Source organism: Triturus cristatus, chromosome 1_2, assembly GCF_964204655.1.
Source record: "Triturus cristatus chromosome 1_2, aTriCri1.1, whole genome shotgun sequence".
NCBI classification, from domain to species: domain Eukaryota; kingdom Metazoa; phylum Chordata; class Amphibia; order Caudata; family Salamandridae; genus Triturus; species Triturus cristatus.
In genome coordinates this window covers 1,194,146,186-1,194,172,361 of record NC_140580.1, presented here as the reverse complement: position 1 = coordinate 1,194,172,361, position 26,176 = coordinate 1,194,146,186, and the positions used below count along the sequence as shown (strand labels likewise).

At 55.9% G+C, this 26,176-nt stretch overlaps 1 protein-coding gene and 1 pseudogene across 4 annotated transcripts in view; both read left to right on the top strand.

Moving 5' to 3' along the window:
• The window catches only part of EEIG1 (estrogen-induced osteoclastogenesis regulator 1), a 743,239-nt gene that overhangs the window by 700,363 nt on the left and 16,700 nt on the right, over positions 1–26,176 (top strand). The gene's annotated exons all lie outside the window — the stretch shown is intronic.
• LOC146869020 (18S ribosomal RNA) lies at positions 24,501–26,134 on the top strand (annotated as a pseudogene).

Here is a 26,176-nt window from a genome sequence, read left to right as displayed (position 1 = left end):
GGATTTGCTTTCTGTCCCATCAGGGTCGGGGACCGTCTATAGCACCAGGTACTGTAATGCTGACATCTTCACCCTGGGCTGGGGGGTCAATGCCTTCCAACTTTACAGCCAGACTCTGAGCAGGCAAAGGCATACTTGCGATGGTGCAATAGGCACTCAGCAGTCGAGTTAGATGGGTCATCATACCCCGGTATGACGTCAGTAATGGAACATAGGTTGTGGCTACACACGACCACGCACTCTAGGGCAGCTGTGGCGGGGGTGTGCCAGTGCCAAGAGGGTGCGGGTTGCCTGAGTAGGGCTGCTGGCTTGGAGGGAGCACTACTCGGATCGCCACAAGGGCACGTTTGTTTCATAGAAGGTTGAATTGTTACTTTTATGGCAGGGTGCCAGTTGCTTTAGTTATGCGCATGTTTCTTGGCAGCGTCAGAAACATTCAGAACTCAATGCTGGTGGTTAGCTTGTTGTCAGGCTGTTCAGAGGTATTTTAGCTCAGGCATGGCCAAGCATGGATTATAGGCCGGTGGTCTGCCCTGGGATTCGTGTTAACAGGCAGGTGAGGCAGCAGAACTTGGAGGGGCTTGGGTTTGGCCTCGGGGTACTAGGGCGGAGCCTGGTTGCTCACTTAGTAGCACGCCCTTGAGTTAGACGAAACAGGTACCTTGATGCGAGCATCAGTACCGGGTAACTTCTCCCGACCTCCAGCACTGGCTGGCAGCTATGCAGGTGGCCTTCCAACAGGGCCATGGTCCATATGATTAAGGGAAGCACCGGGGTAACACTTTGGGCTACAAATCTGCAGGAGAACAATTTGGCTTTCCCAGTATTCAAATAGAGAAGCATTTTACACGTTGTTCTCCTCTGTGGTCACTCTGTCCTGTCTCTCCCTGGTATAATAGCAGAATTTTGGGAGGGCAAGGCTTCACATTGGGTGGTGACTGATGGAATACGATGGGCGTACTCCAACGGAGTGAAAGAGGAAGGAAGGCAGGCTTGTCAACCCTTACCTCCTCCCGCATGGGCTCTGCCAGGCAGGAGTGGGCGGAGCCTGGTTGCTCACTTAGTAGCCCGTCCTTGAGTTCGACGAAACAGGTACCATGGATGCGAGTATCGGTACCGGGTAACGTATCCTGCCCTCCAGCACTGGCTGGCAGCTATGCAGGTTGTGGAAGTGGCCTTCCTCGGGGGCGATATGGTCCACATGATTGAGGGAAACCCCGGGGTAATGCTTTTGGGCTACCAATTAGCAGGAGAACAATTGGCGTACCCAGTATCCAAGATAGTGAAGAATTTTACACGTTGGTCCTCCTCTGTGGTCACTCAGTCCTGTCTCTCCCTGGTATACTAGCAAAAGTTTGGGAGGGCAAGGCTTCTCATTTGGTGGTGACTGATGGAATGCGATGGACATACTCCAACTGAGTGAAGGAGGAGGTAAGGCGGGCTTGTCAACTCTTACCCCTCCCGCATTGGCACTGTCAGGCAGGAGTGTCTTGTCAAGGGGATTGTTCTTCAGCCATTCAAAGGCTACATTGGACCAACGCCTAGTTTTAGGTTTACGGTCATTTCAGTCAAAATCCACGGGGGAGTTAGAAAGGATGAGGGCACCTGTCCTGAGGGGCAGGCCGCCCGCCGGTCCAGCTGGGCGTAGATTGTCTTGGCTGGACCTGGGAGAAGCCCGGTATAAGTTGCTGTAGGTAAAAAGGTCTACCTGGAGCCATGCGCAGTTGCGCAGAGCAAAGAGGTTTTGGGCTTCATCAGGCATGGTCTTATACACGCCAAGTCCACAGGGTGCCGGGAGGGAGATGGGGTGCACCTCTCTAGTTTAGGCACGGTTCTTTTCCTACTGGACCTAGGGGAAGCTTTGGCTGCAGCAGGTTGTAAGGAAATAGGTCTACCTTGGTGGGGGGCCCTGGTAGTGACGGTGGCCACTCCCAAGGCTGTGGAGGAGTTACAGGGCGATCCAGGGTCTGCACATACCAAGGGGTATAGCATGCAGCAGCACCGTGTGGTGCTAAGCCAGGATACCCAGGGATCTTTAGCGTGTCCACTGGAAGACCTACGGCGCCCCGCTAACCGACAGGCGGTTGTGGGTCTGAGCAACCGGGGGCTGCCATGTATGCTCCGCCCACCCATCACGGGGGGGCGTGTGAAGCATGTGGACTGGAGGTCCACGGATGGGAGGGGGGGACCCTCCCAACATTTGGTATACACCAATTGGCGTTGCCATGGTGACTCTAGGCTTATCAGACGGGCAGGCGGCTTGGGGCTGGCCTGCCCTGGGATCGCCCGTAAGATAACCCACCGTGTTTGCATATTTATTATGCTAATAAACCTGCAGCAATATTTCTCCACTTACATTCAGTGTCGTGTGTTTTATTTATGTACTTATGTGTGTTGTGATAACTGTTGCCGATATTGGCACTATGTAAGGCTGCCCGGGGGGGGGGGGGTTGCGCAGCGGCCCGCCCCTTTGAGGGCGGCCGCCTTAGTGCCACAGGAAGGCACAGGGGTGGGAGGTCGTGTCCCTGGGTTTGACCAAGGGAGACCCCAGACAGGTAGCTGCTTCCGGCGGGGAGGAGCAAAGGGGGGTACATATGCTGTCCCCGCCCCCTCCTCGCCCTCTTGTCCGCTCGTTCGCCTTGCCCGCCCATCCGCTTACCCGGCATCCGGAGGGACAAAGGGGGGGGCAGGTTTTTCTAACAATTTTCACTTTGTGTTGCAGGAGGAGTTACAGGGCGATCCAGGGTCTGCACATACCAAGGGGTATAGCATGCAGCAGCACCGTGTGGTGCTAAGCCAGGATACCCAGGGATCTTTAGCGTGTCCACTGGAAGACCTACGGCGCCCCGCTAACCGACAGGCGGTTGTGGGTCTGAGCAACCGGGGGCTGCCATGTATGCTCCGCCCACCCATCACGGGGGGGCGTGTGAAGCATGTGGACTGGAGGTCCACGGATGGGAGGGGGGGACCCTCCCAACATTTGGTATACACCAATTGGCGTTGCCATGGTGACTCTAGGCTTATCAGACGGGCAGGCGGCTTGGGGCTGGCCTGCCCTGGGATCGCCCGTAAGATAACCCACCGTGTTTGCATATTTATTATGCTAATAAACCTGCAGCAATATTTCTCCACTTACATTCAGTGTCGTGTGTTTTATTTATGTACTTATGTGTGTTGTGATAACTGTTGCCGATATTGGCACTATGGAGCGGACATCTGCCGAGGACTGCGACGCGCCTCCGAGAGGAGGCAAGATGGCGGCTGCGGCGCTTCTTGGGCCTGATCTGGCGGCCGCTGCTACCACGCGTCCAAGGTCGACAGGGGCTGAGGGCGGCGGTGCACGAGAGCTGCGCTAGAGCTGAGGGTATTCGATGCGCCACTGAGAGGGAGCATTCAGACGGCAGCGGAAGCCGCGAAGAGATCGGGCGTAGAGCGCAAGACTACGGCGGAAGCTGGACAACTGATAGCTGAGGCGGCTCGGGCTCTGGCGCTGGTCGGAAGGGCTAATTGTGGTGGTCAGTGTTGTGTGGGGGGGGGATGGCTTCGAGAGGTGCCTGATCGGCATATTCTGGTGACGGAGCTGAAGATTGCGGAGGCCCTATACGGAGCTCTTCCTCTTCCCCTCTGGCCCTGGGGATAGACGCGGCAGCCGACAAGAGGGAGCCTGTGTCGCGGCTGCCTGGAGGGTGGCAGCGGCGGAGAAGAGGTTGAAAATACAGACAGTAAGGGAGGATTCTTGGTTCGGAATACCTCTCACCGAGGAGTAGTGTGGAACCTTTGTTGCATTGGAGACCCTGACCAGAGCCTGACCACGCGTGAAAGAATATGGCGCTGGCAGCATGATGAAGCCCTGAAGGACTTGGAAACGTTCGATAGGGAGCTGTGCAATGCTGCTGCCTGATGGGGATGGCTAGACCTAGGACATTGAGCCACGCAGAGTGATTAGGCCTGAGTGAGAACCGCCTGATGACCGGACGGCGATGACTGGGTCTGGACAGAAATAAGAGGAAAAGCGGGTTGCACGCACAGGGATTGCACCGGTGGCGTGGAGGGGCCCTGGAGCGGATCGCTTCAGTGGAACGTGCAGACTCGTTGGAGACTACAACTAATACCAGGAGTGTGCGAGTTAAATCACTACGAAAAGGCCCGATAACTACAGGATCACGTTAATTATTGGGGCGTCGCGGCGAGACAGGGTTGCCACGGGCATGATGGGGAAAACCCGACTCAAGCAGGGCGGCGCGCAGCCGGCCCGGGACAAGGAGGCGAGCCCGCTGGCAGCGCAGGTAATGAAGCAACCACCATCTGACTGCCTCCCGCAAGAGCAAGTCGACCAGATCTTGCAAGCTATAACAACCACTCAGAGCGGATCACAGTAAGCTGGCCAAAAGAGTGAAAACTGCTGAAATTGCCCTAGAAGGCATGGAACCGGCTACCAAGAAGTTAACGGCCCAAATGAAAGAAATACAGAGTCGGCTACATCTACTGGAACAGAGAGCGGAGGATGCAGAAGGGAGAAATCGGCGAAGTAACATTTGCGTGGTAGGTTTGCCGGAGGGAGTGGAGGGAAAGAGTATGCTGGACTACTTGGAAGCCTGGCTGAGAACTGTAGTAGCCCTGGAAGGCCTGAGCCCCTTTTATACGGAAGAGCACATAGAGTACCGGCGAGACCGCTAGCGCCGGGACGCCCACCCAGACCAGTGATTGCTAAATTGCTGCATTATAAAGATAGAGACTGGCTATTGGCCCAGGCGCGCATGAAGGGACCGTACAAAGTGGACAATGCCTCTGTAACAATATTCCCGGATTATACATGGGAAGTCCAACGCAAAAGGGCGTCATATCTGGCGGTCAAAAAGGCGCTGCGTGAGGAAGGGCTGCAGTATGCCCTAATGTATCCAGCGAATGTAAAAATCCTGGTAGACGACAAATCCTACTTTTACAGCAGCCCGGAGGATGCGTGGGACTGGGTGGAGCGTTATAAGGCCGGAGCCGAGAATTTAGCTCAAGACGGAAGGACGACTCCGGCACAACCTAAACCTAGACGAACACGGCGATACTGGAAACGACGAACGGGATCTCCATGGCCGACGTTGCAGCAAGCGGAAAAGGAGAGATCGGCAGCGGTAGAGGCAGTAGCGACGCTCTCCAGGAAAGGGATGGATTCGCAGAGCGAAAAAGGGGACTCGGAGCTGGGCACAGAAGCTTCACAGGTGGACAGTGTGCGGCTGCCGCATGTGACGGCGGGCACAGCAGATGAGCTGGTGGACTTGTGATTGGTCACTCCTGGGCGTTTGAAGCTGACTCCTGCTTCACTGGTCTGTATATGGCTTGACGGGGAGAACATAGTTCAGTAAAGGCTGGGTGTCGGTGGGCGCGGGGCGGACTCGGCCTCTTTGGACCTTTGAGCCTACCCTCATTGTTATAGGGTGTTTGAGGTTCCTTGGGAGTCTGGGCACTCTGGTTATTTCATTAGTTTGGATGGGTGTTCAGTTTGGAGCATCTGTCCTGGGGAGGGGGAGTTGGGGTGTGTTTAGTTTTATTCAGGGATATCAATGGGGAACCAGTGTGCTCCAGATGATGCTGCAGATGGATGGGGATGGGTGATGAGAAAATGACCTCTATCTCTGCCTTTAAGTGCATAACCTGGAATGTCTGTGGACTCCACACTATGGCCAGGCGCCATCAGGTGCATGCCTACTTGGTGCGCAGGGGAACACACGTTGCTTTCTTACAAGAAACGCACCTCACGCTAGCAGAGGGTAAGGCGCTCCAGCGCAGATGGCGAGGGCAGGTATATTACACTACTTATTCAGCATACGCTAGAGGTATGTTAGTGTGGATCAGGGCGAGGGTGCCATTCCAATTGACGCATAAGATGATTGACCCTGAAGGGCGCTATGTCCTGCTGGCGGGACGCCTGAACGGGGTAGATGTTATGATAGGCAGTATATACGCTCCAAATGTCGAACAGGGAAGCTTCTTTGACCGCCTTTCTGGGGCCATGGCTGCATACGCGCCGGGGTCGCTGCTCTTGGGGGGCGATTTCAACTCTGTGCTGGATGTAACTATAGACTAGGGGTACTCATAGTACGGCCCGCGGGCCGCCAGCGGCCCGGCAAGCCTTCCTTGGCGGCCCGCGGACCTTGCCGACATCATATGCCTTTGTGTTTTTAATATCGCCGGCACCGGTTGCGAGCTATGGGGGCCGGGCGATTCTTTTAAATAAAATTCACTTGTTAATGAGGCTTTGTTGTACTTCACCTCTTCTTAGCGCCCCTGAATCTCCACTCTGATTGAGTGGAGATGCAGGGGCACTAAGAAGAGGTGAAATACAACAAAGCCTCATTACCAAGTGAATGGTCTTTAAAAGACCCGTGAAGTACTTGGGTGCGGCGGCTGTGTGCGCTCTGTCCACTCTGGGCCCCGCCCCGCCTCCCCTCTCATCGTGTGCAGTTCAGGAGAGAAATTGTTTGGAGAGAGGCAGATGTAAGGGAATATCGCAAGGACGCCTTTTAGGACTGAATCGAGGTACGTGGTCGAAAGAACGGGAACAGCGTGCCTTTGTGCTCTGAAAAGGCCATAACCCTGATACCATGTGTCAGAAACGTAAGAGGAGCAGCCATGCAATGAGACACAGAAGACTAGAGAAAACAGGGGAAGACGTGGTAAAACTGGGGAAGAAAGAAAAAATAGGAGAAAGGGAGAGAGAACAAAAGCACAGGTACAGGACTAAAAGGAGAAGAGAGAAAGGACACAGGAGAGGGCAAAGGAGTAGTAGAGCGTGAAAAGAAGAACTAAAGTGAGACAAAAACGAGACGAATGACAATGAATGAAAGAGAAATAAGACTGACATGGTGAAAAGAAAATAAGTCAGAAAAAGAAAACACTGATAAAATGACCCAGAGATAAAAAAGAGAGAGAAGACAACTTAACAAAGAAACGACAACAGGGCAAGCAGCAGGACATTTGGAGGAAGGCCAAACCATACCTGAGAAATTTAGAGAACAGCAGCTACCATGTTTCTTATTATTGTGTTTTTCGGAGGAGACAGAGAGAAAGGGAGACAAACAGTGATTGAGAGAGAGAGATAGAGGGAGGGAGACGGAGAAAGAGGGAGGGAGAGAGAGAGGGAGGGAGGGGTAGAGAGAGAGGGAGACAGAGGGAGGGAGACAGACCGAGACAGACAGAGGGAGGGAGACGGAGTGAGAGGGAGACAGAGAGGGAGAGGGAGGGAGAGGGAGGTAGGGAGACAGAGAGAGAGGGAGACGGGGAGAAAGGGAGACAAACAGTGATGGAGACAGAGGGAGAGAGAGAGATAGAGGGAGGGAGACGGAGAGAGAGAGAGGGAGAGTGATAGAGAGAAGGAGAGAGAGAGAGAGAGAGAGAGAGGGAGGGAGACAGAGGGAGGGAGGGAGACAGAGAGAGGGAGGGAGTGAGACAGAGCGATAGATCGATAGATAGATAGATAGATAGATAGATAGATAGATAGATAGATAGATAGATAGATAGATATGTGTGAATGCCTGGTCTGGTGGCTCAGTGGACGAAGGCGTCCGCTGCAGGGGCCTGTGTTCAACCTCATGGTCATAGTTTTTTTTGTTGGTCTAGCCCCGCCCCCTCCCCCACTGGCCCCCCCCCCCCCACCGGTGCGGCCCTCAGCCAGAAACCACACTGTAAATTTGGACCCCGAGAGAAAGTTTGTGAGTACCCCTGCTATAGACAGATCTCACCCACCATTGCCTGAGTCGGCGAGCGTGAGACTTGCAGATAAGAGGTGGAGATGGCAGTCAAATTGGAAGTTAGTTGATGTATGGCGGGAGCAGCACCAGCAAGAGCGAGATTACTCGTATTATTCTGGTCTGCATGATTTGCATGTTCGATTGGATGCGATTCTGGGAACGTCTGAAGTCTGTATTAAAGTGCAACACAGTGAATACTTGGCCAAAACTTTGTCAGATCATAACCCCCTGTTGATCCACTTGGGATGGCACAAAGTGCGGGCGTTGATTCCAACTTGGAGATTGCGCCCTGAAATACTAGAAGACCCGGTGTTCCGGGAGGAGCTCCAGCAGGGGATTGCCCACTATTTTAATGAGAATGAAAACACAGCTGCAACAGTAGCGATAGAATGGGATGCGTTCAAGTCAGTGGTCCGGGGGATATGTATCTCTAAGGCGGTGGGGGTACGGAAAACCTTACTAGACGATATACATAGGGCTGACGAGCGCTTGCGAGAAGCAGAAAGGCGTAGTCATACATTGGAGAGGAATCAGAAAGAGGTCCTGGGAGCGAAGGAGTAGGTAGCGCGGCAAGTTGAGAGGCTTAGGGCGTTTGATTATAAGGCATATAATGCGAGGATGCACGACGAGGGGGACAAAACGGGAACGACTTTAGCGCTGCTTATTGCTCCTGACAATAGAGGAGCGCCAATCTTGGGGCTTCGAACATCAGCAGCTACGATGGAATATACCCAACAGGGAATAAACGATATGTTCGGGCGCTATTATGCAACGTTGTATCATAGCATGGGGGCAGCGGATGAAGAAGATATGGAGCGTTACTTTGGTGGGCTGGTTTGGCCCCAGCTGGAGGAGGAACAATCACTAGCATTGGGACAAGAGATATCGTTAGGCGAAATCCGGTCAGCAATTAAGCACATGGCCCAAAAGAAGACCCCGGGAGTTGATGGGCTACCAATAGAGTTTTACGCTACTTTTGTAGATATATTGGCGCCTCGGATACAAGCGCTGTATAAACATGCCTGGACCGCGGGGACACTGCCAACCACGACCCGGGAGGCCATTATAATTCCCATTTTAAAACCAGGCAAGGACCCCGTTGAGTTAGCAGCGTACAGGCCGCTGTCAAGGATATTAGCGACGGGGATCAGGGGGGGTTTATCCCCAAGTGAAATACGTCCGGCAACATCAGACGCCTCTTGCGCGTTTTAGAGGAACAGCAGGAAACTGAGACGGGATCAGCGGTGCTGGCTGTGGATATCGAAAAGGCCTTCGACAGCCTAGAATGGTCTTTTTTATATTATGTGATGGGGAAAATGAGAATAGGTGAAGACTATGCGAGATGGACGTGGATCCTCTATACAGAGGCCACGGCTAGAGTGCGAACAGGCGCGACAATCTCTCGTGTATGTAAGGTAGAGCGAGGGACAAGACAGGGCAGCTCTCTTTCCCCGCTGCTGTTTGCAATTGCAATAGAACCATTAGCCATGCTAGCGCGCACGGGAGAGCATTACCGGGGCTTAGCACTGCGGGCGGAGGTGCAATACATCTCGCTGTATGCAGATGGTTTATTAATGTTTTTGTAGGATATTGAGGAGGCTTTAACAGCGGCGCAACAATTGCTGAATGGATATGGGAATATATCGGGGCTGAGTGTCAACTGGACGAAGACCTGTTTATTCCCAGTGAGACCGAACCTGCCAGCACCAGACCGGGTGCAGGGGGTCCGATGGGCGGCGCAGTGCCTGCCCTATTTGGGAACGTTCATTTATCATTCCCAGGACGGGCTCCTGGAAGGCAACATTAGTCGAGTGATCCGAGGAATCAAGGGGAGTATGGAGTTTTGGACTACCCTGAAGATGTCTGTAGCAGGTCGGGTGGCACTGTTAAAAATGGTAGTGTTGCCGAGATTGCTCTACTATTTTAGGACTCTCCCAATATGGATACCTGGAGCGATGTTCCGGCAGCTAAAAACGATGCTGGGAGAATTCTTGTGGGGAATGGTAGACGACGCGTTGCTCTGGATACAATGATGCGTCCTAGGGCGGCGGGAGGTTGGGCAGTGCCTGACTTTGAGAGATACTATCTGGCGGCACAGCTCCAATGGCTCAGGCAGGCAGTGGCGTCGACGTTTCGAGGGCCATATCCAAGCAACAACTGCTGGATACCGCGGCATGTGCTCTCCTATATCTTGCTGGGGCAGAAGCTGCACAGAGACACCATTACGAATGAAGAGAGAACGCTGCAGCGTTGCTGGGTCAGGAGTCATATAAAGCATGGCGTGGAGCGCCCCTACGCGCCCGAGCTAGGGGCATGCACAGTGTTACCCCACGGGGAGACTGGTCAGCACTGGGAGATTGGGAGGAGCAGGGGGTATTTATGGTGGGCGACCTCAAAGAAGATGGAGCCTTATTGCCGTTCTCGATTTTACAAGACAGATATGACCTGCCGAGGGGACACTATTTATTGCATGCGGCGCTAGTAGCAGCTATCCAACGCAGGTGGAGGACAGGACTGACGGAACCAGAGACGTCTTTAACCTGCCAATATGTAGCTATGACGGCCGGCACGTTTAAGGCCATTACATGCCTTAATAGGAGAATGGAACAGGAAGGGAGGCAACCGCTCGATCGCCTAAAGGGGAAGTGGGAGCACGACTTTGGGAGGGATATCCCAGACGCTACTTGGCCTAAACTAGTGGAAAGAGCATGGAAGAGTACACGGAACGCTAGGTTTCAACTAATACACTTTTATGTGTTACACAGGGCATATATGACCCCGAAGCATATTAAGCAGATCTTTAATGTAGAAACAGCTAGCTGCCCTAGATGTGGGACAGAGAGTGCGGACTTTCAGCATATGTTGTGGTCCTGCCCGAGTCTGACAGCATATTGGGGAGAAGTCATTACTACATTGGAGTTGGTTACGGAACGAAAACTTGACAAGGACATGGGGGTGAGCTTATTGCATTGGTTTCCGGACACAAAACACAACAAAGTGACTAGCAAATTCATAGATCTGGGACTGCTATTAGCAAAAAGGGAGATAACAAGTCATTGGAAACACAACCAGGTACCTAGGGCGCAGAGATGGAAGCATGAACTTCTTAAGTGGGCAGCAAGGGAAAGTGTGATTAAGCTACGGCTGGCGCATAGGTTGCAGAAGAAAACGATGTTGGAAACGGCGCGCCTGGGAGGCGCTGGTCGAGGCGTTGCGCAGGCCCAATAGAGACCTGGAGGAAGACCAAACCCTCCCCTAGACCACTGACCACTGGGGAGCGTGGGAGGGACCCTGTGATTGGTGGCGCTATGGAAGTGGAGATTAGCAGGCAACATGGGGATGGAGGTCATTCCACAGCGATGGCACATTTTAGGCATAACACCTATAGAACAGATTATATTGGGAATTGTACACTGAGTTGGAGCACACTGGAGGGTGGGATAGGGGTGGGATGGGGAAGTAGCTATATCGTTGGGGAGGGATCTGCTCGCTATCGCCGCTGCTGTTTGCCCTGGCAATCGAGCCGCTTGCGGCCCATGCCCGAATGGGACGCGCGTATGCTGGGCTGCTCCTGCGGGGGGAGACCCATTATATTTCCCTCTACGCGGACGATTTATTGCTTTTCCTGGCTGACGCGGAGGGGGCCCTTCAAGGCGCTAGGGTGCTACTGGAGGATTTTGGGCGCCGCTCGGGCCTAAGGGTCAATTGGGACAAGACTTGCGTCTACCCCATTACTCAGTGGGAGCGAATTCCCCCCTCCCTGGGGGCGATCCGCTGTGCGGATAGTTGTCTGCCGTATTTGGGAGTGCGCATTTATCGCACCCAGCGCGACCTGTTGGAGGGGAATGTGGGGAGGGCGATCGCGGGCCTGGCGGGCAGTATGGGATTCTGGAGCACTCTCCCGCTCTCGGTGGCCGGGCGGGTGGCGCTGCTGAAGATGGTGGCGCTCCCACGCCTGTTGTATTTTTTCCGCACACTCCCTGTCTGGGTGCCGGTGTCACTCTTCCGCAAACTTACGGCCATGGTTACGGGCTTTATCTGGGGGGCGGGCAGACGGCGGGTGGCGCTGACCACGCTGCGCCGGCCCAGAGCCGAGGGGGGGCTTGCGGTACCTGATTTCGAGTGGTACTATTTGGCTGCCCAGCTACAATGGCTCACGCAGGCAGTGGCACGGGAATTTAGAGGCCCCGAGGGTCCGCAGGGTAGAATGATCCCGCGACACGTGCTTTCCTTTATCGTTTTCCAACAGCGACTCGAGCTGTCACAACTAACGCTCGAAGAGCGAACGCTCCGGCTGTGTTGGAACCGGAGCCTGCGGAGGGCCGGCGCTGCTCGCCCTTACGCTCCGGAGATCCCCTTGGGTATGTGCACGGCCCTCCCCACGGCGGGGACTGGTCGGGGCTGGCCCGCTGGGAAGATCTAGGGATACAGATGGTGGGAGACCTATACCTAAATGGAGAGCTTCGGCCATTCCAGGAGCTGCTGGACTCCTTCGGGATTCCGAGGGGCGACTATCTCCTCCACGCGGCCTTGGTGGCGGCGCTGCAGAAGCACTGGGGAGTGGGGCTCTCGGAACCGCGGACGGCGGCCGGCTGTCAGTATGTGGTCATGGCGGCGGGCACATTCAAGGCCATTACTTGCCTCTATCAGAGAATGGCCACGGAACATCTAGCTCCTTTGACTGCGCTGAAGGATAAGTGGGAAGCCGATATCGGAAAACCTATCCCGGAACTGACATGGCCTGCACTTCAGAGACGGGCCTGGAAGAGCACGCGTAACGCCCGGTTTCAGCTGGTGCAGTATTTCACCCTGCATAGGGCATACCTGACGCCGGCTAAATTGTTTCAGTATTTTGGGGGCCCCATGCCGCAGTGCCCTCGTTGTGGAGAGGAGGGGGCTGACTTTAAACACATGTTTTGGTCCTGCGATGTTTTAAGTGGCTACTGGGAGGAGGTCGTCGGATGCCTGGCCCAAGTGACAGGGCGGGAGTTGCGGGTGGAAATGGGAGTCTGTTTGCTGCTTTGGTTTCCACACACGCCGCGCACGAAAATCACTAGCAAGTTTTGCGACCTGGGGCTGGTGGTGGCCAAGCGAGAAATTACGCTCCACTGGAAGTCGAGGACGGGTCCCAGCGTCGCGAGGTGGAGAGCGACATTTACCAAGTGGGCGGGTAGCGAGTGCACGTTCAGGCTGCAGCTTGCGCTTAGGAGAAACGATGACAAGGCTCTGGACATGGCTCGGGCGTGGGAAGCACTAGTGGTTGATCTCCAGGAATGGGGAACAGCGGGGGAGGGAGGCCCTGCGGCACTGGAGCAACAGGCAGGTACTTAGGGGTGGGGGAGGCTAGCTGATTGGCTCATGGGGGCCGGGGGCTCTCCTTTTCCTCTTTGCCTGGGGCCTGTCTGTGGTGGGGGGGGGGGCGGCTCATGGCTCTTAATACGGCTCCTTCTGAGAGAGGTTATCCTGGTAGTAGTCATCCCGGCACACTGACATGTGGGTGGGGGGGGGGCTGTATTATTTCAGGGGAGGGTTTGGGGACGGCGCATTGGTGGGTGGAAGTGGCCCAGATTGTATTTGGATGTGATTTTATAAGCGGATGGCGGCCACTGGCCAGATGAACATTGTGGATGTCAATTGTGTTTGAGTAATGCAATAAAAAATGTTTTTGCAAAAAAAAAAATCGTTGGGGAGGGACGAACAACACTTGTATCATTATGTATTAATTGTTGGTATGCTACGGGAAACTGCAAATGACTGTTCAGATAACACTAAGTAATACTATGCTTGAAATAGATAGCAGTACTGAAATTAATGGACAGTGGGCAGCTAGTAACTCTGTAACGTATGTAGAAATATGATGATGATGCGATGAAGATGAACACAAATAAATAATGTTTTTCAAAAAAAAAATGATGACTAGTGAATTAAAAGTCATGGTACCTAGTCTTTTGATGTGTTCCTTCCAGAAAAGGGCCGTGAACTGCATGCATCAGTACGGATGATTCCTGGAAAGCCAATAAGTTGACAAATGTGAAGATGAAGGTGCCCGCCAAGTCCACGGCAGTCGAGCTTTTCTTGAGTGGCATTAAGTGTCCCATATAATAGATGTCTGTTGTGTGAGGAGGCTTTTTTAATGTCTAGTACTTCAGTTGTTGATCATGGTAGTTCTTTCCGGAAGCTGTCAACGCCCGAGAGTAATAAGCAACAGGTTGAAATTCTTTCCTGTCTGGTGCATGTTGTGAGAAGGCTGCTCCAATGGTGAAGGAAGAGGCATCTGTTTGTGTTAAAAGGCAGTCCCCCATCATGGTGTCTTGGAATAGGAGCAGAGGTGAATACGCTTCTGAGTCGAGCAAACCCTTGGTCCTGGTCTACCCCCTCTTCCCCCCCCCCCCCCAAAAAAAACCATTTGACTCATTTTTGGGCCAACTGAACTGTGGGTGCATGATGATGGAAAAGGACTGACTAAACTGTAGACATTGGCACATCCAATAATGCTCTGTGTTTTTTCAGTGTTCATGGAAGAGGCCATTCTAACACTACTTTTACCTATAAATGGCCCATACTGATACTGTTCCTGAAATCTCAAAACCTAGAAAGGTGATATTCAGTACTCACAAAACAGTTTTTGGCTTTGGCAAAAGCAAATATTTCCTGAGTTTGGTTTTGGGTTTGACTTGCCTTTGATGTTCTTCCAAAGTCTGATTAACTTAAGATATCATCCAGCTATACGACTATAAATCCATCTGACTATTTCATTCACAAAGTATTGTAAGGTGGCAGAAACATTGCACAGGGGAACAGGCTTTGCAAGTAGCAATTACAAGTGTTGAAAGCCCTTTTCTATTCCTCCCACTCATGTATAGATACTAGGGTGTAAGCACCCCTTAGATCCAACTTTCTAAAGATCTTAGCTGACATGATATGATCGAGAAGAATGGAAACGAGGGGAGGGGATATCGATTATGAATTGTGATGGCATTTAGTTCACAGTAATCGATATAGGGTCTGAATTCCCCACAGACTTTGACAACAAAATCAGTAACCCTACCGGTGAAATGGAGTGCCAAATATTTCCTTTATCAAGATCCTTTTGCAGATATTGTTGCAAAATGTAATCTTTTATGGTTAAGGAATAGATATGATCATGTGGAATTGCCTCTCCAAAAATCATGTTGATTTGACAGTCGTATTCTCTGTGTGGAGGAAGGGAATCAGCTTCTTTCTTGTTGGATGCATCAGTGAACTCTATATAGTGCAATAATAGGATTCTCTACCATCTTGGTTCCTTCATGGTCAGCAGATAGGGCTTGTTGCAGAGTGAAACAGCTTAACAATTGAGTCCTTAGATGCATCTGGGTCAGAAAACAGTGTTTCACACAAAAGGTGGAAGTAAAGTTAATCTGTTTTCAATCCCACTCAGTTTGGGGATTGTGAAGATTGGGTAGGTTATGGAGTCTCAGTCACGTGCTACCAAGTATGATTGGAAAAGAAGGTGCATCAAGCGGGTCTAAACAGAGTCTTCAACATGATAGTTTGCAGTGCCATCTCTGGCATTGGCATCTCAGGAAGTTAAAGCAATGCCATTCTTAGAATGTCATTCTATTCTTAGAGATTTGTCTCAAGCAGGAATCGCCACCTTAGCTTGAAATGTATTGTCCTTGAAACATCTAGAAGCGCCTGAAACGACTAAGGCAAGCGGTCCTCTGTCTGTGGCGATACATTGCAGTGCTTGCAGGTAGAGGTGTGCTCTCTTTTCAACAGACACATCATTAACCAATGAGCCAATGTTTGCCAGCAGTTGTTGACCTATTCCAGATGAGCTGTCCCAGTTTTCCACATAGGAGGCAGAAGTCTGAACTTCTTTGTCTCTTCTTTTCCTCTGGAGTAAGAGTCCTCTGTGTTTCTCCTATTTGCATTGTTTCTTCAGATGAGGCTGTCACATTGTTTTTCTTCATTGATTTTAGTTTCCATATCTGAAAGAAACAGTTAGTTATAGATTCCTTACCTTACAATTACCCCCAGGCGTCAGACCGTATCCGGAAAGTTTTTCATCAGCAGTACCCCTGCACGTCGAAAGGTGGCGTCATCAGCTCCGCGTTCGTCGTCGTGGTCGCCGGGATGACATCGGGGTAGCTACATAAACGCTGCCCTCGCACGCTGACGTCACTTCTATATTTTTCTGCACCAGCCAGCACAGATCCGTAGAGAGCGGCACCTCTAGTCACTTTTTGACTGACTTTTTGCCGACTTTTGTCGACACCGTTTTCGAGTCTTCGACTCCTGGTGCACGTCAGGGATGCCCGGCTTCAAGGCTTGCGGTTCCTGTAGCCGATTGATGTCGGGGACGGATCCGCACTGCGTGTGCCTGTTTTGCTTGGAGAGCGACCACGACCCCAAGACGTGCTCCGACTGCCGGACCATGAATCCAAAGTCTTTGCAGGAGCGGTCACAAAAGCTTCTCGAGGTTCGGCAGTCTGCTCCGTGCCATTCGAGGTCCCAGTCGCACAGTAGGTCGAGGGACCGGTCGCAGACTCATCATCATTACTCTTCTTCCAAGTCTTCGCACTTGGGGTCAGGTAAGTCGAAGCACAAGAAGAAGTCGAAGAAGCATCACCACTCTTCAACTTCTCCCTGTCCAACGGCCGACGCGACGAAGGATGCGGGTGGTGCCCCTCCCGCGGCTCTGTGTGTGGAGCCCGAAGGGTCGACTCTGGGTTTCCCTCCCTTCCTGGGACTCGGAGCGACCCCAGCCCAGCTTCGCCAATTTTACGAAGTGATGCATGCCATCTTTGGGCAGCTCAACTCCGCCAGCGTGCCTTTAGGCCCCGCAGACTCGGGTGGGGGCCCTGGGCCTTCAACGCTGGTGGCTGGATCCGGATCGGCGCCGTTCAACCTCATTAGACCTCCCCCGGTGCCGAATCCACTGGCACAACGTCCACAGCCGACTCCGGTTGTGTCCCCAGCTGGCGTCGACCCGAGCTCCTTCCCGAAGTAGACATGGAGCCGGACCGGCGTCGACGGGTACTTTTGTGCTCTTGTTCTACCCTGCTCTTTTAGACCAGATTGGCAGCCAGAGGAGGGTGAGGAGGATTGAGAGGGGTCTGGAGACCCTTTAACTGACCAGTTGGGCTATAAACCGGACTGGAGAGAGGAACTGGGGGAAGCCAGTGGTTTGGTTACCTCACCAGACCTTGGCATGTTGTCTCCTCCTACCTTTGCTACGGAGTAGAGAGCGTCTTATGCCGTGGTGTTGCGTAGCGTGGCCAAGGCTCTCAACCTCAAGCTACCTACGGTGGCAGACAGGACGTGCTTCAACCGGCAGCAGGCTCTTCGGAGCCCCCTGCTACCGTTTAATGAAGCCCTCACCGACATCCTTTTGGGCACCTGGTCCAGGCCCAACACAGGGGCTCCTGTGGATAGGATGATTGCCCAACTCCACCGCCCGGCTCCGGGTGACCCCAGTTTCCTCTCCCAACACCCCACCCCTGAGAGCTTGGTGGTCCAAGCCTCCACCTCCAAAGGCACATTCCCTAACTCACCACCTGATAGGGAATCTAAAAAGCTGGACCATCTTGGGAAGAAGATGTTTTCTTCCTCCAGCTTGAGACTGCGGTCGGTAAACACCGCATGTCTGTTGGACCGTTACACCCACTCCGTGTGGTATACGGTAGCGCAAGTGCTGCCCAGTGCCCATCTGCTGTGGGCTGGATACCGCCGAATCACTTGGCAGGACGATTTCCACGTCGGTAGCCCTTCGACGCTACGCCTGGTTGTGGTTGACTGGTTTTTCAAGGGATGTCCAATCCACTCTTATGGACATGCCCTTTGATGGCCGTCGCCTATTCAGCGACAAGGCAGACAACGCGCTGGAACGCTTTAAGGACTCTCGGGCTATGGCCAGGTCCTTGGGCCTCTCCACCACCTGCCCTGCGCAGTCTGCCTTTCGCCCCTTTAGTAGCTACGGGAGGGGTGCCCTGGCACGTCCTGCCCAGAGCCACAGGCCAGCGCAAGCTGTTCAGCCCCTGTGCGGCCGGGGACATGGGAACCACCGCCGTGGTTCTGAGAGCCAGTGGGCGGGCACATCCACCACAGCCCCCTCTGCAGCAGCCTGCAAACCCTCCTAGCCCGACCTTTCAGGGCCACCAAACGCCAGTGGGCGGCAGGATTTACCATCACCTCCCCCCCTGGGGCACCATCACGTCGGACAGGTGGGTTTTGCAAATAGTCCGAAGGGGCTACTCCCTCCCCTTCGAGACCACCCCTCCATCCATGCCACATAGTACCATCGCATGTCGGAGGATCATCTGGCCCTTCACCAATAGGAAGTTTTGGCACTCTTGGCCAAGGGAGCCATTGAGCACGTTCTTGTCCCAGAAGTAGGTCATGGTTGCTATTCCCACGACTTTCTGATGCCCAAGAAGGGCAAAGGCGTACTTCCTATCTTGGATCTCAGGAACGTCAACTGCTTCCTCTGGAAGGAGAAGTTCAAAATGTTGACGTTCGCTCAGGTCCTGTCTGCCCTTTACCCTGGAGACTAGATGGTAGCATTGGACTTGCAGGATGCTTATTGTCACATCCCTGTCCTGCCGACCCACCGGCACTGCTTGCGGTTCACGGTAGGCCACAAGCACTTTCAGTTTACCGTGCTCCCCTTTGGCCTTACCAACGCCCCTCCGGTGATCACGAAAGTGATGGTGGTGGTCGCAGCTCATCTGCACAGATCAGAGGTTCCAGTCTTCCCCTATCTTGACGAATGGCTGTTGAAGGCGGGCTCCCACCTCCAGACTACTGCCGACCTCCTGCATTCGCTAGGGTTCTACATCAACGTGCCAAAGTCGCACCTGATTCCCTCTCAGAAGCTCCTCTTCATCGGAGCGGTTCTGGATAGGACACACTTTCGGGTCTATCCTCCCGGGTTTCGGTCAGGATGACCCTCAGGCTACTAGGCCTGATTGCCTCCTGCATCCTGCTGGTGGACCATGCCAGATGGCATATGCAGGCTCTGCAGTGGGACCTGAAGTTCCAGTGGGCACAACATATGGGGAACCTGTCCGATTACATCCAGATCTCGGAGGGCACTGCACACCAATTGCAGTGGTGGCTAATGAACCAGGATTGGGTCGCTGGCAGATCCCTCTCCCTTCCCCAACCAGAGTTCACAGTGGTGACAGATGCATCACTTCCGGGATGGGGCGGCCACATGGGGGAGGCAGAGATCAGAGGCCTCTGGTCTCCGGCGGAGTACGGGGGTCCATATCAACCTTCTGGAGCTTCGGGCGATTCGTCTTGCACTCAAAGCATTCCTTCCCTCTGTCATGGGGAAGAGTAGTGCAGGTGTTGAACGACAACAACACTGCCATGTGGTACTGCAACAAACAAGACGGGGTGGGGTCGTGGACCCTACGTCAAGAGGCCCTCAGTCTCTGGACATGGCTGGAACATCAGGGCATATCCCTGGAGGTTCAACACCTGGCAGGTTCACTGAATGCCAGGGCGGACAAACTCAGCCGCAGGTGCATGATGGATCACGAATGGCGTCTTCACTCGGAGGTGGTGCAAGGTCTCTTTCAGCAGTGGGGAGAGCCTTGGGTAGATCTATTCACCATCGAAGAGAACGCGCAATGTCAGCAATTCTGCACGTTGGAATTTCCAAGGTGGCACTCGCTCTGCAACGCTTTTCGTCACAAGTGGAGTCGCGGTCTTCTATACGCCTTTCCACCTATACCACTTCTGCCCAGAGTGCTGAAGAAGATCAAGTGTGACCGGGCGCAAGTCATTCTTGTGGCTCCGGATTGGGCACCAAGAGTCTGGTATCCCGAGTAACCCTGGGCGGAGCTGGCATAGTGCCACTATGCAGAGTTCCACGGAGTTATGAAAAAACTCTGTGGAACTCCGCTCCGCCACCTGCCTCCACAGAAGCAGGGCCCGGGGCTCGGGCTCTGGCGGGCCCTGGGGTGCAAGAGCCCCCATCCTGCAGCCTGCCGAGGGTCTGTCTGCCGGGGATGGGGGTCCCTGAAGCCCAGGAAGGCTCCCCCTCCCCAGCCTGGCTGGGTTCAGAAGCGTGAACCGGTTCCGGGCCCGAGCTCCGGTGGGAACTGGGGTGCGAAAGTCCTCGTCCTGTGGAAAGCCGAGGGTTCGGGTGTTCGTCACGGGGGTCAATCGGGCCAGGGCAGGCCTCCCCCGCTTCACCTGCATGTCAAGGTGCCTGCGGGCCCCGGGTCAGAGTTCCGTCGGGAGGCCCCTCACAGCCCCGTGCCTGAGACCCAGCTAAGGGCTCTGATGAACCCCTGGGAAGCAGAGCCCCCGAGCCCTCCAAGGGCAGGTGGGAGCCCTTCCTTTAAGGCGGAGGGCGTCCTTTGTGCCGGGCCATATGGTCGCGCCTTTCCTCTCGGCCATCTGCTTGCGCGCAATGCTTTCCAATGGGGCGACCAGATGGCTGGGCTGCCCTGAAAGTCCCGATGAGGGCTCGTTTGCCTCCCTGATCCCAGCCAAGGCTCCGGGAGGTCAGGTGCATCCGCGCCTTGGGTCCCCTATGTCACTAAGTGCGCATGGGTTGCCAGAAAAGGGGGTACCCTTCCTCTGGATTACTAGGGACAGGTTACGCCGGAACCCCTCCCGAGCTGGGGGCTCTTAGCCGGTGACCAGATGGGCTAGGGCCGGGCAAAAACCTCACCCCCTGTCCGGGGCTTCTTCCTCCCACCCGCCGTGTGGCAAAGTGCACAGGACGGACTCCATCAGGCCCAGGCATTCCTCCCTTGGGTGTCTGGGCCCGCAAGCTGTGGCTGGGCGCTCCCTACACTGGGCTCCGTCCTCCGCTTTGGCATTGGCCTCGGGGCCCATCGGGCGTTCCCCAGCTCAGCTTGGGTTAAGGAGCTCCGGCAGGGGCCCTTGGTGGCCCTGGGGTGGAGGGTGCCCGCCCCGGGCTCAGTCCTCGGGCCTGCCCCGTGGCAGGGTGCCCGGGGCGTGGGCCTTGGGGAGGCCTCCCCTGCGCGTGCTGGTCTTGACCTCCGGCCTGGGCCAGGAGACCGGGCTCAGTCCCCCTGCTCCACCATGGTCTCAGGACAGGGGTCTGTCGGGCCTAGGCAGTCCTCCCTCCTGCTTTACCTGCCTGTCAAGGAGCCTGGGGGAGCCCGGGTCGGAGGTCCGTCAGGGACCCCTGTCTGCAGCCCTGGGCCCGAAAGGGCACGAGGGAGCCCTCCCGCAAAGGCTCGGGCAGGAAGATTGGTGTCCTTTGGGCCAAGCCATCTGCTCGCGCCTTTCCCCTGGTCACGTGCAATGCTTTCCAATAGGGCGACACGATGGCCGGGCTGCCCTGGAAGTCCCAATGAGGGCTCGTTTGACTTCCCAATCCCAGCCAGGGCTCCAGGAGGTTGGGCAGGTCTTCACCTTGGGTCCCCTCGGTCTCGCGGTGTGCACGGGTTACCAGAAAGGGGGGTACCCTTTCTCCGGATTACTAGGGACAGGGTACTCCGGACCCCCACTCAGCCTAACAGTCCTCAGCCAGCAGCCGGACAGGCCAGGAAGCCCCCCCAGCCCGGGGCTCTGTCCCCCAGTCCAACGTGTGGCATAGTGCCCGGGATGGGGTCCCCCGGGCCCGGGGAGGCCTCTCCTCTGCCCGGGAGCCCCGACGGGGTCCATGGGCCCCAGGCTCTGTCTCCTGGCCTGCAGCAACACCAGGATCCCAAGATGGGGTTCCACCGGGCCCGGGGAGCCTGTCCCTGCTTGGCTGGGTACAAGAGCTCTGAAGGGGCCCCCCCGAGGGCCCTGGGGAGGGCGCTCTCCCCACCCCGGGCTCCGTCCTTGGGCCTGCCGCATGGCAGGGCACCCGGGACGGAGACCTGTGGGCCTAAGGGAGGCCCCACCCTGCGCCTCTGAGTACGGGAGTCCCGACAGGGTCCAGGGGCCCTGCCAGGCACCGTGGAGGGCGCTCCCGCCCTGGGCTCTGTCTCCTGGTCTGCCGTTCCTCCAAGGGCCCGGGACAGGGTTCCATGATGCCCGGGGAGCCTCCCCCTTCTTCGCTGGGTTCAGGAGCTCTGTCCGGGGCCCCTGAGGGCCCTGGGGAGGGGCGGGACCTGCCGCTCTGCCAAAAGCCTGAGATGGGGTTCTGTAGTGCCCGGGGAGCCCTCCCCCTGTTCAGGAGCTCCAGAGAGGGTGGCCTCCCCACCCTAGACTCCGTCCTCGGGCCTGCCGCATGGCAGGGTGCCCGGAACAGTGTCCTGCGGTCCCGGGGAGGTTTCCCCTGCACCTCTGGGCCCAGAAGCTCCGGCTGGGTCTAGGCCCTGCCAGGCCCCGGGTCAGGTGCTCCTGCCCTGGGCCCCGTCCCCCGGCCTGCCGCTCTGCCAAAGGCCTGAGACGGGGTTTCTTTGTGCCCAGGGAGCCTCCCCCTGCTTTGCTGCAGTTCAGGAGCTCTGGCCAGGCCCCTGAGGGCCCCAGGGAGGGCAGCCCCCCCTCCCGAGGCTCTGTCCTCAAGCCTGCCATGTGGCAAGGTGCCCGGTACGGGGTCCTGCATGCCCAGGGAGGCTTCCCCTGCGCCTCTGGGAGACCCGGCTGGGTCCAGCGGCCCCGCCGAGCCCCGGGTCGGGTGCTCCTGCTCTTGGCCCCATCCCCCGGCCTTCTGCTCTGCCAAAGGCCTGAGACAGGGTTCCGTCGTGCCCGGAGAGCCTCTCCCTGCTTGGCCTCCCCACCCTGGGCTCCGTCTACTGGCCTGCCATGTGGCAGGGTGCCCAGGACAGTGTCCCGCGGGCCTGGGGAGGCTGGTTCCAGGGGCCCAGCAGGGCCGGGGTGGGGTGCTCCAGCCCTGGGCCCCATCCCCCAGCCTGCCGCTCTGACAAAGGCCCGAGTCGGGGTTCTGTCGTGCCTGCGGAGCTCTCCCTGCTTGGCTGGGTTCAGGAGCTCTGTCTGGGGGCCTCCCCACCCCGGGCTCCGTCCTCGGGCCTGCCGTATGGCAGGGTGCCCGGGAAAGGGTTCCGTGGGCCCGGGGAGGCTTCCCCTGCATCTCTGAGCCCTGGACCCCCGATGGGGTAATGGGCCCCGGGTCGGGTGTTACTACCCTGGGCCCTGGGGAGGGTGGCCTCCCCACCCTGGGCTCCGTCCATGGGCCTGCCGTGTGGCAGGGTGCCCAGGACAGGGTTCCATGGGCCCGGGGGGGCTTCCCCTGCGCCTCTGGGCCTGGGAGCCCCGGCTGGGTCCAAGGGCCCAGCCGGGCTGGAGTGGGGTTTTCCAGCCCTGGGTCCCATCCTCCAGCCTGCCGCTATGCCAAAGGCCCGAGTCGGGGTTTTGTCGTGCCCGCGGAGCCCCCCTGCTTGGCTGGGTTCATGAGCTCTGTCTGGGGCCCCTAAGGGCCCCGGAGAGGGCGGCCTCCCCATCCCGGGCTCTGTCCTCGGGCTGCCGTGTGGCAGGGTGCCCGGGACAGGGTCCCTTGGGCCCGGGGAGGCTTCCCCTGCATCTCTGAGCCCTGGACCCCCGATGGGGTACAGAGGCCCTGGGTCGGGTGTTACTACCCTGGGCCCCGTCCTCCGGCCTGCCTCTCCGCTAAGGTCCCGTGCAGACCTATCCAGCTTCACCTGCTTGTGAAGGTGTCCGCAGGCCCCGGGTTGGAGGGCCCGTTGGCTCCCCCTCGCAGCCCCATGGCTGAAGCCCAGATGGAGCCCTGGGCCTCCGGCCCCCCATGCCCGGGCGCCCGCTCGCCCTTTCATTAGGGCACAGAGTGACCAGATGGCCGCCCTTCGAGCCCAGTCATCTGGTCGCACCTATCCCCTCGGCCATCTTGTCACGCGCCATGCTTTCCAATGGGGCAACCAGATGGGCTTCCCTGGAAGTCCTGATGAGGGCTTATTTGCCTCCCCGATCCCAGCGAGGGCTCCAGGAAGTCGGGCACGTTCGCGCCTTGGGTCCACTCCGTCATCTGGGTGAATGGATTACAAGAAAGGGGGTTATTTTTCCTCCGGATTACTAGGGAGAGGCTCAGTCAGATCTCTGTGAGGTCTGGCGATTCTGAGACAGGGGAAGGCAGGACCTGGTCCCGCCCGTCGGGGCCCCCAGGGGCCTGGTTCTGCGCCTGCCTCCCAGCCCTTCTCGATGGGCCTTTGCTCCGAGCCTGCCTGCCCTGGGAGCGGGCAGGGACGCGAAGCCGGCATCCCCCGCGCACTGTGGGCTGCCAAGGGGAGGCCCCGGCTGTACTCCAATCGATTGGGCATGCTCGGTCCGTTTAGGGATGGACTGCTTGGCCAACCTCGGCTGTTGTTTCAAGCAAAGAGCTTCCACCCCACATGGACCGTCCGACTCGAGGGCCTGCCGCCTGGCCCTTCCCCTTACCCAGCAGAGCGAAGGGCGAGCGTCCCCGGCAGCTCGCGCCCCCCAGGGGTCTGACCCGAGCGGAAGGGGTCTGATGGCGCCAGGCCCCGGACGCTGTGCCCAGCTGGTCAGTAGGCCCAGCGCGCCATGCCTTCACCCCTCTCCGCCCAGCGCATTTCTGCAGCAGTTATGATTGACTGCTCTGAGGGGTGCCGCTGCCGCCAGACTCCGGCACCACTTCATCTCACTCAGGCTGCGCCTCTGCCCACCTTTCTCCTTCTGGGGAGACGGCTGGGCCCGCCGGTGCCCGTGCGACCGCACCTCTCCACCCCTACAGCGAGCCCTCCGGCCCAGGCGGATGGGCTCCTTCCCCTAGCAGTCTCCCGAGAGGGAGGGGTGAGCGAAGGTTGTAGTCTGGGAGATGGGCACGCGACTCCCAAACCCCACCCTGTCAGCAGGTGCAGCTACCTGGTTGATCCTGCCAGTAGCATATGATTGTCTCAAAGATTAAGCCATGCACGTGTAAATACACACTGCCGGTACAGTGAAACTGCGAATGGCTCATTAAATCAGTTATGGTTCCTTTGATCGCTCCTTCTGTTACTTGGATAACTGTGGTAATTCTACAGCTAATACATGGAGACGAGCGCTGACCTCACGGGATGCGTGCATTTATCAGACTAAGACCAATCTGGGCTCGCCCAGCCGCTTTGGTGACTCTAGATGACCTCGGGCCGATCGCACGTCCCCGTGACGGCGACGATACATTTGGATGTCTGCCCTATCAACTTTCGATGGTACTTTCTGTGCCTACCATGGTGAACATGGGTAACGGGGAATCAGGGTTCGATTCCGGAGAGGGAGCCTGAGAAATGGCTACCACATCCAAGGAAGGCAGCAGGCGTGCAAATTAACCACTCCCGACTCGGGGAGGTAGTGACAAAAAAATAACAATATTGAGGCCTTGTAATTGGAATGAGTACACTTTAAATCCTGTAACGAGGATCCATTGGAGGGCAAGTCTGGTGCCAGCAGCCGCGGTAATTCCAGCTCCAATAGCATATATTAAAGTTGGCGCAGTTAAAAAGCTCGTAGTTGGATCTTGGGATCGAGCTGGCAGTCCGCCGCGAGGCGAGCTACCACCTGTCCAAGCCCTTGCCTCTCGGCGCCCCCTTGATGCTCTTGACTGAGTGTCCTGGTGGCCCGAAGTGTTTACTTTGAAAAAATTAGTGTTCAAAGGAGGCCGGTCGCCTTACTACTTCAGCTAGAAATAATGGAATAGGACTCCGGTTCTATTTTTTGGTTTTTGGAACTGGGGTCATGATTAAGAGGGACAGCCGGGGGCAGTTGTATTGTGCCGCTAGAGGTGAAAATTCTTGGACCGGCGCAAGATTAACCAAAGCGAAAGCATTTGCCAAGAATGTTTTCATTAATTAAGATCGAAAGTCAGAGGTTCGAAGACGATCAGATGCAGTCGTAGTTCCGACCATAAATGATGCCGACTAGTGGTCCGGCAGTGTTATTCCCATGAACCGCCAAGCAGCTTCCAGGAAACTAAAGTCTTTGGGTTCCGGGGGAGTATGGTTGCCAAGCTGAAACTCTTAAAGGAATTGACAGAAGGGCGCCACCAGGAGTGGAACCTGCGGCTTAATTTGACTCAACACGGGAAACCTCATCCGGCCCGGACACAGAAAGGATTGACAGATTGATAGCTCTTTCTTGATTCTGTGGGTGGTGGTGAATGGCCGTTCTTAGTTGGTGGAGCGATTTGTCTGGTTGACTCTGATAATGAACGAGACTCCTCCATGCTAACTAGTTATGCGACCCCCAGCAGTCGGCGTCCAACTTCTTAGAGGGACAAGAGGCGTTCAGCCACACGAGATCGAGCAATAACAGGTCTGTGATGCCCTTAGATTTCTGGGGCTGCACATGCGCTACACTGAACGGATCAGCGTGTGTCTACCCTTCGCCGACAGGTGCGGAGGACCAGCTGAACCCCGTTCGTGATAGGGATTGAGGATTGCAATTATTTATATCACAACCAAAAGAATTTGTGGGTGTATCTGAACTCAAAAGAGCTCTTTGAGCACAGAACAATACAGGCTGTTATGACCCACTAAAAAAAGAGAGCGAAGTTTAAA